This window comes from Trichosurus vulpecula, chromosome 1, assembly GCF_011100635.1.
Source record: "Trichosurus vulpecula isolate mTriVul1 chromosome 1, mTriVul1.pri, whole genome shotgun sequence".
NCBI classification, from domain to species: Eukaryota; Metazoa; Chordata; class Mammalia; order Diprotodontia; family Phalangeridae; genus Trichosurus; species Trichosurus vulpecula.
In genome coordinates, this window is record NC_050573.1 from 115684502 (window position 1) to 115700493 (window position 15992).

Consider the following 15992-nt stretch of genomic DNA (forward strand, 5'->3'; position numbering starts at 1 on the left):
CAACTCCTCCTGGCCTCCCTGGGTTTCCTTCAAGTTCTAGATAAAATCACTCTGCAGGAAGCCTTTCCCAGGCCTCCATAAGGTGCTTTCCCTCTGAGACTACCCTAACTTAATCTTGAATATGCTTTGTACATACTTGTTTGCATGTGCTAGATAGTTCAGTCATGTCTGACTTTTATTGACCCCCATTTGGGGTTTTCTTAACAAAGATGCTGGAGGGGTTTGCCATGTTACAGATGAGGAAACTGAGGCAAACAGGGTTAAGTGACTCACCCAAGGTCACACAACCAGCATATGTCTGAGGCTGAATTTAAACTCAGATATTCCTGACTCCAGGCCCAGTGCTCTATTCACTGCGCCACCTAGCTGCCCTATTTGTATGTAGTCTCTCTCGTTAGAACATGAGCTCCTCGAGAGCAGGAACTGTCTTTTGACTTTCTTTATATTCCTTAGCACAAGGCCTACCACAAAGTAAGTACTTAACACATTGTAATGGCAAGCAAAGTGGGATTTTTGCTGGATGTGTGTTGAATTCAGCCAATCAGAGACTTGTATGTGCGCTTAGTTATTAGCCAATCAGATGTGCATGAAATCAGCCAATCAGAGACCTGAGCTCTAGCCAATCAGATGCCGGCTAGAACTATATATGAGAGCCCAGCATGTGAGAAGATATAGAGAAGGTGTTGAAGAGAACACATTGAAGGAGTTGCCAGTGTTGAGCTGAGAGGAAGCCTGAAAGAGCTGGGAAGAGACCTTTGATGGCAGAGACTTGCTGAAGGAGTTTCTGAACTTTGAAGGCAAGTGGAGCTGTAGGGCAGAGACTTGCCCATGGGAAGGAGGTTTATCTTAAGCCCCTTTTGAGAGCTATTAAAATGAACTGAGCTGTTAACACAGAGCATCTGGACTTTGGAGGTAAATTAAGATGATGGTGTTGGGGGTGTGTGTTGCTGCCCTGTTAAGCTTTGTTTTCCCAGAAACAGAAATTGTGGGCAAGAACCCCTGGAGCCTGTTGTCTAAATCTAATATTCATCCTTTCTATAATGAAAGGAAATCTATACTTAAAGCCTCTTCTTCACTACCCATTTATCAACCACAGGCCATCTGTCCCCACCATTCTATTGAAACGATCTTTCCCAAAGTCACTGATTAGTTCTTACGTGCTATATCCAATACAGTTTTCTTCTCATCTTCCTGCACTTTTCTATAGCATTTGGCTATTTGGATCAGGCTGTCCTGTGTAGTCTTTTATCCCTTGGCTTCCATGATATTCCTGTCTCCTGGTTCTCTGGTTGTACTCAGACCTATCTGAATGCTCTGCATTTTCTTTCACTGGTTTATTGTTCTTCCACATGTCATTCTGCCATGACTTTTGGCGGTTGTAACATAGAGGAAATCTGGATTTCCCATAAATACTTTAGTGAGCCCAACACAGTTGCTGCTAAAGGTCTAGGGAATGAACTAGTTCACATATGGTCTGAGTCCCTCTTCCTCTAGAAATATGACTTGATGTTTCAAAAGGCACATCTTCTCCTCCCCTTCCTTTGGCATTTATAGGTGTCCATCCTCTGCACCCTCCCTCCCTCCCCACATGTCATTCAAACATGAATACAAAGTGTCATGCTTTTGTTGTTGTTCACACTCATTATAGTATTGGTATACTTTGACTTAGTTCTGTGCATGCCCAGTCCATTCTGCAATGGGGATGATACTCTGTTAGGCTTGTAACTGTCTTGGAGTGCTTACATATCAAAAGCTCAATTTATCCTACGGTAGGGATACTAAAGCAATTTGGTAGACTAAATAAAGAGCTAGACCTGGAATCAGGACGCCTGACTTCAAATTCTGCCTCAGATATTTACTAGCTGTGTGTCCCTAGAGGAGTCATTTAACTCATCTCCCTGCCCATTTCCTTATCTGTAAAATGAGGGTGGATAATAGCAGCTACCTCACAAGGTTGTTGTAAAGATCAAATAAGATAATATATGCAGTGTACTTTATAAAGTTTAAAATGTAATACAAAGTTTGGTTATCACTATTTTTAACTCAGCCTGGTCTGCATGGATTTGACATTCCTGTGGCCTTTCTAGAGGCCTACTCCACTTTTATTGATATCTCTAGAATCTTGTTGAACTCTTTCTTCAAGGTCCTATCCTCTTGACTGCCTGTAGGTTCAAATATAAACTCTTCTGTTTGACTCAGATGATGGTGAGCAGAAGCTGACCCCCCCAACCGATATTCCAGCTTCCCCATCTCCTACTCTACAAAATTGTTCTTCCCTTTGTTCCTCACACATGCTATCTTTCATCTCCATACTTTTTCATTTGGCTGTCCCACCTCTACCTTATAGAATACCTCTTCTCCGTAAAGCATTGCCTTCTACATGAAGCCTTTCTTATTCCTCCAAAATGCTAGTGGCCCCCCTCCCTAACTAGTTGCCATTTAACTACTTGTATTTATCAGTATGTCCTTAAGTATATACTTCTTGTCTCCCTCCATTAGAATTCTAGCTTTTTACAAATAGGGATCATTTCAATCTTTTTCCTTCTTAATTGATTCTATATCCTGTTCCTCACTGTCATTATTTCAAACATTCTTGTTTCTCTTTAAATCACACACAATACCTCTTCCCCTCACCCTGATAGCTGAAGAACTCCCATCATACTCTGATGAGAAAATAAACCATGCTCAGTGAGTTCCCTCTTCTCCCCCTCATTCATTTCATAACCCATTGACATTTACCCCATTCTCTTCTCCTTTGCTCCAGCCTCTGTTGAAGAAATGACTATTCTCCTTGCTAAGGCCAATTCCTTTACATGTACACTTGGTCCCGTTCCCTCTCAGTGTCTCCGTCTGATTGCTCCATCAACGACTTCTCTCTAAGACTCAATTTCTCTCTTTCTACTAGTTTCTTTTATAATGCTCATAAACATTCCCAATTTTTCCCTATCCTTAGACAACTTAAACTCATCCTGTCCAAAACTGAACTCATTATCTTTTCCCCAAACCCACCCCAATTCCAAACTTCCCTATTACTGTTCAAGGCATGACTTCCCTCCAAGTTACCCAGGCTTCCAACCTAAGAGTCATTCTTCACTCCTCACGCTCACTCCCCTGTATTCAGTCAGTTTCAAATCCATAGTTTCTACCTTTATAACATCTCATAACATCATTCCCTTCTCTCCTCAGATACTGCCAACATCCTGGTATGGGCCTTCATTCCCTCATACCTAGATGATTGCAATGTGCCAGGCACTGTGCAAAATATATTTTACAAATATTATCTTATTTGATCCTCACAGCAACACTTCAAACTAGGTGCTGTTATTATCCCCATTTACAGTTGTTGAAACCAAGGCAAACAGATGTTGAGTGACTTGTCTAGGAATACATAGCTAGTAGGTGTCTCACACGGGATTTGAACGAAGGTCTTCCTGACTGCAGGCCAAGTACTCTATTCATTATGTTGCCAGCCGTCTCTGTTGTTGTTGTTCAGTCATTTCAGTCATGTCTTCTGGCTCTTTGTGACCCCATTTGGGATTTTCTTGGCAAAGATATTGGAGTAGTTTGCCATTTCGTCCTCCAGCTCATTTTACAGATGAGGAAACTGAGGCAACCAGGGTTCAGTGACATATCAAGGGTTACACAACTAGTAAGTGTCTGAGGATGGTTTTGAACTCAGATCTTCCTGACTCTAGGCTCTATCCACTGTACCACCTAACTGCCCACCAACTGCCTCTATTTAGCCTCAAAAGCATGCTGGATGGTCTCCCTGCTTTAAGACTTTCTCTGCTCCAGTCCATCCAGTCCACTCAGTTGTCAAATTGATCTTCCCAAAGTGCAAATATGCAAAAAGCATGTTACTCCATTACTTAATAGACTCCAGTAGCTCAGTATTGCCTACAGGATCAAGTATAGAATCCTCTGTGCTGCTCTTAAAACCTTCATGACCTGGCCTCTCATTACCTTTCTGGGTCTTCTTATACCTTTGCTCCCTCCTTCAAGTACTTTGCAATCCAGTAGCCTTGGCCTCCTTACTATACTTCCCAAAAGACACCTTATCTCCCAACTCCGGACATTTTTCCTGGCTCTCCCCCATGCCTGGAACTCTTTCCCTCCTCATTTTCATTTCCTGGCTTCCTTCAAGTTGCCACTAAAATCCCACCTTCTACAAGAAGCTTTTCCTGATATCCATAAAAGCTAGTGCCTTCTTTCTACTGATCATCTCCAATTTATCTCATATGTATCTTGTCTGTAAATAGTTGTTTGCATGTTGTGTTAGGCTGTGAGCTCCTTGAGAACAGGGACTGTCCCCTTTACCTTTCTGTGTATAGCACAGGCCCTGGCACATAGTAAGGTTTTAATAAATACTTGTTGACTGACCGACTCAGCAGATTCCATTGGTTCAATTATCATCTCTATATCAGTGACTCCAAGATTTCTATTTACAGCCTTAGCCTCTCTGCCAGGCTTCGGTCTCACATCACCAAATCCCTATTTAATATCTCAAACGGAATATCCTAGAAACAGCTCAAACTCAATCAACATGTTCAAAACTGAATTCATTATCTTCCCCCAAAACCCAATTCTCTTTAAAATGTCTGTCACTCAATCAAGGAGCATTTATTAAGCAATTACTACACGCTAGTCAGTCACCAAGCATTTGGAACATTAAGTTCCTATTGTGCACCAGCCACTGCACTAAGCACTAGAGATACGGAGAGGCAAAAAACAGTCCCCACTCTCATGGAACTCGCAATCTAGTGGGGAAGACAACAAGTAAACAACTATATACAAACAAGATCCATATGGGGCAAATTGGAGGCAATCAACAGAGGGAAGACATTAGCATTAACGAGGATGAGGAAAGGCTTCTTACAAAAGGTATGACTTGAGTGGAGACTTGAAGGAAGCAATGAAAGTGAGAAGGTGGAGATGAGGAGGAAGAGAGTTCCAGACATGGGGACAATCAGTGAAAATGTGCAGTCAGGAGTTGGAGTGTCTTGTGCAAGAAACAGAAAGAAAGCCAGTGTCATTGGCTAAAATGTGGAGGGTGTAAAACATAAAAATACATTAAGCATATCACTCCCCAGTCTTAGGACCCATGGTGGCTCTCTCCTGCAGAGGCAGTATAGCACATCTGAAAGGAACTGAGGAACTGGTGCCAAATACATCTCAGCTATTTTCTCCCTGTGTGATCTTGGACAACTTACTTAACTTCTCTGGGCCTCAGTTTCTTCATCTGTAAAAGGAGGGGGTTAAGATAATGAGTTCTGTTTTAGACATGTTGAGTTGAAGATGTTAATGGAACATCTTGATGATGTCTATCAGACATCTTCTGATACAGAACCAGAGCTCAGGGGAAATGAGGGCTGGATATATAGATTTGGGAGTCATCTCCATAGGGATGATAATTGAACCCATGAGAGTTGAAATGATCACCAAGTGAGTGGAGAAAAAGAAGATAGACCAGGACAAAGCCCTAGGCCACATCCATGTGAAGGAAACAGCATTCATTGATGATGATACAGCCAAAGAAAATGAGGAATAGTAGTAAGACAAATAGGAGGAAATTCGATCAGTGTCATGAAAACCCATAGGAGAGGGCATTGAGGAGGGCCAAAAGCTGCAGAAAGGTCAACAAAGATAAGGACTGAGTAAAGACTATTGGATTTTGAAGTTACAGGCAGTCTCCTTCATGTCCCTCATGTCCCAAGGAGCTCTCCTATTGGGAGTAAGATAACTCATCAAGAGAGAGTGTTCTAGATCTCACCCAAGAGGAAGCTCCTCAAAGTGTCTGGTATAGCAATCTTTGACTGAATCCAAGTGGAAAGTAAGCAGAAAGGGCCACATCTGAGTTCCTAGAGGGCCACATGTGGCCTCGATGCTGCAGGTTCCGCATCCCTGGTCTAGCCCAAGCTAGAGGAAAACTAATTTTACAAATTTTACATTTTGCAAATAAGAAAATGGAGGGCCCAGAAGAAGCCCAAACTCACACAGAGAGCCAGGATTGAAATTGAGTTCCTGCCTACAAATCCAGTCCTTTTTCTCCTAGACCATAGAAGACTTTTATGAAACATGTGGCACTTGACCCATGCTTTAAGGCAAAAAAGCCTTCAGAGAGGTAGTACATTTGAGGTGGGAGGGAAGAAGAAAAGCCCTGGACAAATGCCTGGAAGCAATATGGCATAATGAGTACAGTGCTGAGTTTGGAGTCAAGAAAAACTGGGTCCTACCTCAGACATTAACTAGTTGTATGACCCTTGGTAAGTCACTTAACCTGAGCCTCAGTTGCCTCATCTATAAAATGAAAGAGCTGAATATAATGACCTCCTTTCTATCCTAAATCTGTGATTGTACAAAAGGACAGGGGAGGACAGGAAGAAGCAGAATGAGATGAGAGAACAGCTAGTCCAGTTTGGCTGGAACATAGAGTACATGAAGAGGAGTGCTGTGGAACGGGGCTGGGAAGAATAAAGGTTCTATTTTATACAGTATTATTTTTTAGCCTGGAGTTTCCAGAGGCAACATTTACAAAGCAGGCAAGTATCAACATCTTTAAGTACATTTAAATTATTCTACTCCCTTATTTAAGACCTATATGTTGGTATATAAAATGAAAATATGAAATTTAAACTAAATTGAGAAGCACAAAATATTAACCTGAAAAAATCCTGTCTAAACAGGATTGCTCTTCTGTTCTGTTACAAAATACTGTTTTGTGATTGAGATCTAGACAGAAATGGTCACCTGAATAGTTCAGACCAAAAAAGATACACTGTCACCCAGACTTACAAATACTAGAAAGTTATGGTTACTAGACAACTTCATTTGGTATGTGGTAGGGGGGAAAACTCTAGACTTGGACTCAGGAGAGACTTGAGTGCAAATTCCAGCTTTCATACTATTTAGAAGACCATAAACAAGTCCCTTCCCCCATCTGTTTCCTCACCTATAAAATGGTGATGATAAGAACGAATGCATGTTACACAGGATTGTGTCTAAGAAAAGGGCTTGGTCAACCTTAAAGTGCTCCAGAAATGTGGGTTATGAATGTTTATAGAAGGACTCTAGCATATTTCAACATAAGGAAAAGTAAGGGAAGGAAAGAAGTTGGAGACTCTTAAAACAATTTTTTTTCAACAAAAAAGGATAAACCTTAGGGAATCATACAAAGTCAGAAGTTGAAAAGACAATAATTCAGTTTGTTTGATGAGTTAGTTTTAGCTATAGAAAACATTTAAGGAAAATAAAATACTGTGTATTTCCTCAAAAAATATTAAGAACAAATACAGAAAATAGATGTTATATGCAAGAAAAAATAGCAAATTGAATATTTATCATGTTAAGTGTAAATGGTCTGAATTATTTCCTCAACTAGGTACTATAGTAAATAGAGCCCCAGAATTGGAGTCAAGAAGACATGAATTCAAGTCTGGCCTCAGATATTTCCTCATTGTGTGATCCTGGACAAGCTACTTAACTGCTGATAGCCTCAGCTTCCTCATCTGTAAGATGGGGTTAATAATAGTACCTATGTCTCAGGGTTGTTATGAGGATCAAATGAAACAGATATAAAGTGCTTAGCACATAGTAGGCACTTAGTGAATGCTTGCTAAAATTATAGAATAGACAAAAACCAAAATCTATCAATATACTGTTTACGGGAAATACTTTTAATGATAAATAATATACTTATTTACTTCAGTGGACCTATGATCTTACCTTATTGGTAAGGGTATTCTTGTATTCTTTTCAAGGGTGTAAATTGCCAACTCTCCATCTAGTTTTATTCTGTGTGATTCTTATTCATATTTTTTCATAAATATCTCATAGAAAATCAGTTTAACATGCAAAATGCCTTCCTCTGGTACTTTTAACATACTGAAAATACTGATGTAATCCTCAGGCTGTTCATCCATTTTTCCTCATTCTCATTACATAGCTGGCCTACTTTCTTTGCCTATATTTCTGGTCATATATCAATTATACCCTATCTCTACATACAAAATATAAATCGAGTAAAATTAAGAGGTTGATTATATGATATTTCAAATGCAAAACCATCAAGCAAATAGCAAAATGTAACCAACATTTATTAAGCACCTAAAGAGTACTATATAGATACTAAAATGATATAAAATTACTTTGAATTCAAAGCAGTAACCATCAAATGATTGAATGAGGTAGAAAAGAATATTATTACTGAATCAGATTACTTTATAGTGAAAATAAAAATAAATAACAAATGTGAAATTCAGAATTTTTATATACATACATCAAATAATTGAGTAGTTAAATCCACAAAAGAAAAGGCACGTATGATACTGCTATAGGACTTTAAGTGGGGCGAAAAGGAAAGGATACCTGGAAGGATAACACTGTACTGACAACAAGTTCCTCAGACTTTCATCGCTCAATTTATTTACATATATATTGACACGAAACTATGAATCCCCTCTATACATACTTATACTGTTGCAGATAGATATCTTTGTCGAGGCAGTTAGCTTGGTAGTAGGGTGGATAGAGCGCTGGGCCAGGAATCAGGAAGCTGTTCAATTGTTTCAGTCACGTTTGATTCTTCCTGACTTGCTTTGGGATATTCTTGGCAAAGACACTGGAGTGGTTTGCCATTTCCTTCTCCAGCTCATTTTACAGATGAGGAAACTGAGGCAAACAGGGTTAAGTGACTTGCCCAGGGTCACACATCGAGTAAGTATCTGAGACAGTATTTGAACTCAGGAAGATAAGGCTTCCACAGTAAGGGTGAGTTCAAATCTGGCCTCAGACACTTAACTCTATGTGTGACCCTGGGCAAATCATTTACCTTCTATTTGCCTCGGTTTCCTCAACTATAAACTAGGGATAATCACAGCACTTACCTCCCATGGTTGTTCTGAGGATCAATTGAGATAATATTTGTAAAGCACTTAACATGGTGCCTGACACAAAGTGATTGTTATATAAATACCTATTCCCTTCTCCCCCCAGGCCCCTTCTTCCTCTCCCAGACTTTAGCCTTGAGCCTCATAACCTTTATTCAAATCCTGTTATTCCACTTAGCATAACAGGATAAGAGGTCTAGAGCTTAAGGGGATGTTAAAGCCCATCTAGTACAACCTTCTAACTTTATAGATGGAAAAACTGATACCCAGGGATGAATGTGACCTGTCCAAAGTTATACTGGTAGTAAGCTACAGAGACAAAATTTCAGTCAATCAATAAACATTCATTAAGCACCTACTATGTGCCAGGCTCTGTGATAAGCCCTGGGGATACAAAAAGAGGCAAAAGACAGTCCCTACCCTCAAGTAGCTATATTAGGAAGGCAGAATTTATGATTTCAAAGAGAATCTCATATGTGCCTGAAAGGTTCGGAACCGCAGGATATAAGGAATTCTCTAGGCAGAAGGCAGGAGAACTAAAGCATGTATTTACACTCCACAGTAACAGGCCCACAAACCAGTGTCCCCATTTTGATATTTTGATCAAAAGCTTCCAGGCCCAATAAGTCTGCCTCACAAGAGTAACCAGGAGGCCACAGAGAATCGAGATGGTATAAGGCAAAATCATATACATGCTTCCCTTCTACGGTAAGAAGATTACCCACTGGCCTCCAGTCCTTACTCAGCACTCCTGGCTCCACGTGGGTCAGCTCTGCTATCGGCAGCTCAGCTTTGGCTGTAGGCATCTCTGGCTCCAACCAGAAAAGGAAAAAAGGGGTCTTCAAGCTATCCTCTCCCCTCTTATAGAGTTTTCAATATCCTCAAGCGCCGCCTGAATGACCAGGGCCGATTGGTTCTTGAGTTGGCCCCTCCCCCTAGCATAGACCAGGTTAACACCCAATAGGGCATGGCTCTGGAGTTAACACCTCCCCATGACTCATCACACAGGAAGTTCTCTGCTTCCCGGAAGAGAAGCAGCAGCAACCAGCAGGCTCAATGAGGTAAGCTGAGTCACTCAAGGAAAACAAAGGCCACTCTGGCCACACTCCACCCCTCACAATGTTCTAGGATGCACAATCCAATCATAATTTAAATTAAATTATATATCCTAGAACATTGTGATCCAATTACACAGGAAACTAAAACATATCATTCACAATGAAGCAAACATATCATTCAGTGACATTCCCAAATATTGGTTTACGATTCAAATGTGATCCACCCCTAGGTTCCAGCAAGATAATCTCTTCAATCAATCATCCCCAAAATACTTATCAATAATTCAAATGTCCACCCCTAGATCTTTGTATCCATTACATAGGATCAGTAATATCATAACAATAAAACAATATAGCAAGGATAACACAAAATGAGTACACAGAACACTATCATCATTCCCCCCGCCCCGAACGATTGGGGCTCAGAATCTTGGGGTAAGGGGTGAAGGTCTCATTTTCCATAGCTTCTTCTTGCTGAAATTGGACGTAGAGGTGTCCCTGCCCCAAAGAGTCCCATTCCAGAGGTCAGTTCTTTAGCGAGCTGGCAGGAACTCCAAGAATGCTACGTGCTTAGGCAGTCACCGGAAAGTGCAGGGTGCTTAAGCCTATAGGAGACAGAACTAGCAACAAGGTTAACCAAAACAAAGAACAAAAAGAGTAGGCAGGTATGGGCTATTATCCTTCAAATAAAATCATCTCCAGTTTAGTTGAAATTTCAGTTATGCAGAGATCCAATATCAGAGCAAAACTCCGATGGGAAATGTTTCTTTTTAAACAGAACACAATGAGGAAACTAAGCCAAGAGGATCCCACCCTAAATGGAGACTAGGATTGTCCTCCCAGCCTTTCCCCAGATGTACAAGGTTTCATCCGTTAATCACACAAGGTCACCTTCCCTCTGAGTGGCTTGTGGCAATTACCAGCATCAGCCATACCTGTGGGGTCCATGAATCTAATATTATAGCCCTATTCACGGTAAAATATATGGTTCAGGGGTATGATTTGGTAATTATCTTCCCCTGAATAGACCGCTGTTACAGTGTTGTCCTTCCCGTGGGCTATGACTTCTGCAGCCTTTGGAATATCATCTGGCTTCCGTTTTACCCATACCTTAGCTCCCAACTTTATTCTATCAATGGAGCAAGCCCCTTTTGCCCCTCTAGTAGTTATTTTGGGAGGAGGGTCAGTTTTCACAAAGGGTATTTTTTCACAGGGGATAATAATCACTTGAACTATCCTATCATTCCTACCAAATTGTACAGGTTTTTCACCCAAATTCTGGAGTGTCACTACAATTTCTTTTTGATAATTCTAATCTATCACTCCAGCCAATACATGTACTCCTTGAGCTGCTAATCCTGGTTTAGGTAATATCCGTCCAAAATGATTCTTGGGGATTCTCATACATACTCCTGTAGGGATTTTTCTTATCTCTTTCCTATTCAACCTAAAATTCTCTATACAATGTAAATCATATCCTGCCGAACCAGGTGTTCCTGGACATGGTAGGGGGACATCTTCCCTCACAGTCCAAAATTCAATATTTTGGATCTCATGTGTTTGCTAATCTGCAAATTTGGGGTCATCATTCTGGCTACAGGTGTACTCCCCCTAAGGGCATATTATTCAAATTATGTAAGGCAATAGACAAATTATCCTTCCAATGTCGATATGAATTATTAGAGCTTAATTTCCTCAGCTGTTCTTTCAACAGTCCATTCATTCTTTCAATCAGCCCAGATGCTTGTGGGTAATATGGAATATGATATATCCATTCTATATTATTCAACACACAATATCTTTTCACTTCTTTGCCCTTGAAATGTGACCCATTGTCACTTTGAATCTGCATTGGGGTTCCATAGTATAAACTTACAATATCTAGGGTTTTACAGGTGTTTTTCTGAGTTGCATCCTTATAAGGACAAGCCACTAGTACACATGAATAGGTGTTAACACACGTACATACATATTTACATCCTTTATCCTGGGGTAGTGGGCCAATATAATCTATCTGCCAAATATGGGCTGGAACTTTTCCCCTCGCTATTTCTCCAGTTACTATCCTAGGAAGAGTTCGTTCTTTTTCTAATTGACATGTACAACACCCCTCTGTTATTTGTTTTAACAACGCATGAGAGATACTGATACCTCGATCCTGTGCCCATCGGTGGGTGGCCTGGATCCCTAAATGGCCAGCGGTCTGGTGGACCCATCTTGCTAAGGCTGGGTCATCAGTTGGAGTAGGGACAATACATTCAGTGGCAATCTTTGCTAGTCAATCCGCATGTGCATTGTGCTCACGTTCTGGTGTGGTCAGGGTCGCGTGAGCATCAACATAAAAAACTGAGAAATCTGTAACCAAAGACATGTCCCATATATTTTCCCATAACTCTTTACCCCAAACTTGTTTGCCATGAATCTCCCAATTCTGATTCCTCCATATAGGCATCCAAGTAGCTAATCCATTAGCTATCACCCATGAGTCAGTAAATATATGATACTGTCCTCCCTTCTCCGTTCTGATGGCCTGATGCACTGCCATCAGTTCAGCATATTGGCTACTTCCCCCTATCCCAGAACTTTCCAGAGGTGGCCTAGTACAGGGGTTATAGGCTACTGCTTTCTAATGTCTCTTCTGTCCTAAATATTTTGCTGTCCCGTCAGTAAACCAAGCATGTTTCTTCTGTTCTACATTTAGTCCGTCATACCCATTATTCCATTTCACTAAGGATGGCACCATCCGTTGCTTAGATTCAAGGGGGTTTTCATTTCTCTCAGTGCCAATGTTCGCCACAGATTCATGTAAAGCAGAAACTCCACTTTTGCCTGCTCTGGACCTATTCTGAATATACCACTTCCATTTGATTATGCTTGCCTCTTGTGCATGTCCAATTCTGTGAGAAGCTGGGGTACTCATTACCCAAGTCATAATTGGAATTCCAGGCCTTAATATCATTTCATGACCCAGAGTTAGTTGCTCAGTTTCTACTAAAGCCCAATATGCAGCTAACAGCTGCTTCTCAAAAGGTGTATACTGTGCTCCAGATGAGGGCAGTTTCCTTGACCAAAAGCCTAAAGATACACTCCGGCTCTGTTGTTTTGCCACAGACTCCAATTTGCATAGTCATCTTGTACAGTCACTTGTAACTCCACTGGCCCATTTTGCATAGGCCATAAGTCCAGAGCTAATTACATAGCAGCCTTTGCTTCCTCAAAAGCTCTACTTTGTTCAAGGTCCCAATCAAATTCATATTTCTTTCTGGTGACTTTATACAAGGGTTTTAAAATCTGTCCCAAATGTGGGATGTGGTGTCTCCAGTAACCAAATAGCCCTATGAACTTCTGGGCCTCTTTCTTATTAGTAGGGGTGGGAAAATCCTGGATTTTTTGTCGAGCTTGTGGGAGAATTTCTCGCAGTCCTCTATTCCACTGTATCCCCAAGAATTTTACAGTTTGAGCTGGCCCTTGAACCTTTGTGGGGTTGATTTCCCATCCTTTGCTTTTCATATAGTCAATTAATAATGCTAAACTCTCCTCCACTTCTTTTACATTCTTTCCCTGTATCATGATGTCATCTATGTAATGTGTAAGCTGTACACCAGGTAGCTTTAATTCATCCAAATGCTCAGCTACAATCCTGTGGCAAATAGTTGGGCTATGAATATAACCTTGTGGCAGGCATGTAAATGTATACTGTCGGCCTTGCCAAGTAAAAGCAAACTGGTTCCATTGCTTGGGGTCTATTGGGATTGTAAAGAAGGCATTGGCCAAATCAATAACTGCATACCAAGTCCCTTCATGTTTTTGTATTCTCTCTATTAAAGTAACCGTGTCTGGAACAGCAGCATACAAGGGAAGAGTCACCTTGTTCAGCTGTCTATAATCTACTCTCATCCTCCATGTCCCAGCTGAGTTTCGGACTGGTCAGACAGGGTTGTTCCATTGAGTAGTTGTAGGGACCAACACTTCTGCTTCAATACATTCTCTTATAGTGTTGGCAATTTCATCTTGCCCACCTGGCACACGATATTGCCTTACAGTAATTACTTCAGAAGGTTCGGGCAAAGTGATTGTATCCATCTTGATTTTCCCCACTAAGACTGCATTAATACCTATTTTCCTCACAGCAAACTGGTATTTCCCTTCAGGTAAATTTAAGGTCATACCCTTCAAAATGTCTGTTCCAATGATGTATTCAGGAATAGGCACAATAACCACACTATATTCTTTCTTGGGCAACTGTCCAATTTTCATCATCAATTTAACTTGTCTGGCTGATATTTCAGTCCCTCCTAGTCCTGTGATGGTAATAGGAGTTCCATGGCTGAACTTGTCTAGATTCCCATAGATAAGGGTGGCCTCAGCCCCAGTGTCTATTAATGCCCTAGTTACCGTACTTGACCCATTTTTCCAATATATGGTCAAGTTAATGTGAGGTCTGCAATCCAGCTTGTCTATTTCCTTAATTTGGGCTGGGGCTCGGCCTGTTTCCTAGTATTCCCTAGCATGTGATTCACTTGGGTATGAAGGTTCAATGTCTGTAGCATTTGCAGGAGCAGTTCTTATTTCCCTATCTCTCCTGTTATCGAGTCCTTTGTCTCTGTACATTCTCTACAATTCATTGGTTGGAATGCCATCTATCATTTCAAAACCTACCCCTGCTCTCAATAGAGCAGTGAACGTTTGTTTTCTTGTCACTCCATTTTGGCACCAAGTTTGCTGGCTATTCACCCTTCTCTCTTCAGGAGATCTATCCCTTCCCTAGTCTCCTAAGTCATGTAACTATAAAATCTTATTTATCACCTCTGTAAGATGGCTCCCTACTTCCCCAAGTAACAGATTCAAAATTAGTTGTTTATAAGCAGGGGGAGCTGTCCTAATTATTAAATTCCTACGAGGGATTCCTATGGGATCATTGTAATATTTGTCTGCAGTTCCTGTCATGATAGCAGTCTTCATTACCTCCTCCTTTAGTCTCGTGATACAATCTTTAAGTGAATACCAGGGTCTGTGCTCAGTGGGCCACATAGAATCAGTAGTATATCTCTTATTGCATCCCGCAGCAGCTAACACCAACAGAGTAGTCCTGCTAGTATCATCTCCTCGCTGATGATGTTCCCTAAAAGCTTGCTGAACTAGAGGATTGTGGCTGATACCTATGAATCTCATACAGTCTGTCTTATCTACTAATATTCCACCGGCCCCTTGATCACTGAGTCTTACCATCCAAGATATTAATGGTTCTCCTACTCTTTGGCTGAATCTACTCAAAATATCTGTGACCTCTTGTGGTGAGAAATCTTCCTGAAATTCCCTCGTAACTAAATTGCCACCTCGGGTTTCTGTCCTCCTCCTTTCTATGGGACGAACGCTTGTCTGAGCATTTAACCATCTCCCATTCTCTGTGCGAGGGATGTCCTGAACCCTAGTAGCATTTTCTGTCTCAGCCCTTATCTCATTTTCCCCCCACTCGCTTCCCCTGCCACCATGGCAAGGACAAAGCAGGCAGTCAGGCTTGGTCTGGGCTGAGTTGGGATGCACTCTGGGCTTATTTGGCCTCCTGTTGCTCCTAGCCACATTAATAGAAAAGTTCTCATCTGAGTCAGTAGGGTTCTTGAGCAGCAATTTGTTCTCCTGCTATCTGAGATTCCCCTTCTTGCCGTGGGGTAGGAGTGCCCCCATCTCTTTCACTTGATCTCAATCTTTCATATACTAGCCGGTAGGCTGATAACACTATCCAGCTTTGCCTAGATAGTGATACCCCTGACTGAATCCCAACCTCTTGTAAACACCTTTCAAATCCTTAGGATCTCCTCTCCGTAGCCTTGGTTCCCAGTTTTCACAGGGTCCGGCTTTTTTAGCCAATTCCTTTGCTAGGGAGGAATAAAATGGATCCTCCCACCCTGGGATATTCATCTCTTCCTCTGAAGTTCTTCTGCTTCTGAATAGAGATCTTATACCTAGCGATCCCATCCACCTCGTTGCCAAATATATTAGGAAGGCAGAATTTATGATTTCAAAGAGAATCTCATATGTGCCTGAAAGG